Here is a 2,189-nt window from a genome sequence, read left to right on the forward strand (position 1 = left end):
TTCAACAGATGTTAAAAGATATTCTCTGACAGGAAACACAGAAAAGTTTTATAAAAATGAACCCAAAACAATGAAGTAAATGGTAACAGGATCATTCAGTTCAGTTCAGTCGCTCAGTCATGTCCAACTCTTTGCGACCCCATGAATCACAGCACGCCAGGCCTCCCTGTCCATCACCAACTCCTGGAGTTCACCCAAACTCATGTCCATCGAGTCGGTGATGCCATCCAGCCGTCTCATCCTCTGTCGTCCCCTTCTCCTCCTGCCCCCAATCCCTCCCAGCATCAGGGTCTTTTCCAGTGAGTCAGCTCTTCACATGAGGTGGCCAAAGTATTGGAGTTTCAGCCTTAGCATCAGTCCTTCCAGTGAACACCCAGGACTGGTCTCCTTTAGGGTAGACTGGTTGGATCTCCTTGCAGTCCAAGGGACTCTCAAGAGTCTTCTCCAACATCACAGTTCAAAAGCATTAATTCTTTGGTGCTCAGCTTTCTTCACAGTCCAACTCTCACATCCATACATGACCACTGGAAAAACCATAGCCTTGACTAAATGGACCTTTGTTAGCAAAGTAATATCTCTGCTTTTTAATATGCTATCTAGGTTGATCATAACTTTCCTTCCAAGGAGTAAGCAAACTTTTTCACTCTCCTCTTTCACTTTCATCAAGAGGCTTTTTAGTTCCTCTTCACTTTCTGCCATAAAGGTGGTGTCATCTGCATATCTGAGGTGATTGATATTTCTCCCGGCAGTCTTGATTCCACCTTGTGCTTCTTCCAGCCCAGCGTTTCTCATGATGTACTCTGCATAGAAGTTAAATAAGCAGGGTGACAATATACAGCCTTGACGTACACCTTTTCCTATTTGGAACCAGTCTGTTGTTCCATGTCCAGTTCCAACTGTTGCCTTCTGACCTGCATATAGGTTTCTCAAGAGGCAGGTCAGGTGGTCTGGTATTCCCATCTCTTTCAGAATTTTCCACAGTTTATTGCGATCCACACAGTCAAAGGCTTTGGCATAGTCAATAAAGCAGAAAAAGATGTTTTTCTGGCACTCTCCTGCTTTTTTGATCATCCAACAGATGTTGGCAATTTGATCTCTGGTTCCTCTGCTTTTTCTAAAACCAGCTTCAACATCTGGAAGTTCACAGTTCATGTATTGCTGAGGCCTGGCTTGGAGAATTTTGAGCATTACTTTACTAGCGTGTGAGATGAGTGCAGTTGTGTGATAGTTATGGACCTAACAGAAGCAGAAGATATTAAGAAGTGTGGCAAGAATACACAGAACTGTACAAAAAAGATCTTCACGACCCAGATAATCATGATGGTGTGATCACTCACCTAGAGCCAGACATCCTGGAATGTGAAGTCAAGTTCAGAAAGTTAGTGGAGGTGATGGAATTCCAGTTGAGCTATTTCAAATCCTGAAAGATGATGCTGTGAAAGTGCTGCACTCAATATGCCAGCAAATTTGGAAACCAAATAGACTTTGAAATAAAGGCCGTAATAAGAGACAAAGAAGGATGGTACATAATAATCAAAGGATCAATTCAAGAAGAAGAGATTGCAATTATAAATATATATGCATCCAACACAGGAGCACCTCAGTGAGTAAGGCAAATGCTAACAAGTATGAAAGGGGAAATTAACATAACACAATGATATTGGGGGACTTTAATACCCGACTCACACCTATGGATAGATCACCCAAGCAGAAAATTAGCAAGGAAACAGATGCTTTAAATGATACAATGGACCAGTTAGACCTAATTGATATCAACAGGGTATTTCACCCCAAACAATGGATTTCACCTTTTTCTCAAGTGCACACAGATTAGTCTCCAGGATAGATCACATCTTAGGCCGTCAGTCTAGCCTTGGAAAATTTTAAAAAAAAAATTGAAATCAGTTCAAGTATCTTTTCTGATCACAATGTGGTAAGACTAGATATCAAATAATGGGGAAAAACCTATTAAAAACACAAACATATGGAGGCTAAACAACACACTTCTGAATAACCAACAGATCACAGAAGAAATCAAAAAGGAAGTCAAAATAGGCATAGAAACAAATGAAAATGAAAACATGACAACCCAAAACCTATGGGATTCAATAAAAGCAGTGCTAACAGGGAGGTTCATAGCAGTACAAGCCTACCTCAAGAAACAAGAGAAACATCAAATAAACAACCTA

This window comes from Ovis canadensis, chromosome 5 (genome assembly GCF_042477335.2).
Source record: "Ovis canadensis isolate MfBH-ARS-UI-01 breed Bighorn chromosome 5, ARS-UI_OviCan_v2, whole genome shotgun sequence".
Taxonomy (NCBI): Eukaryota; Metazoa; Chordata; class Mammalia; order Artiodactyla; family Bovidae; genus Ovis; species Ovis canadensis.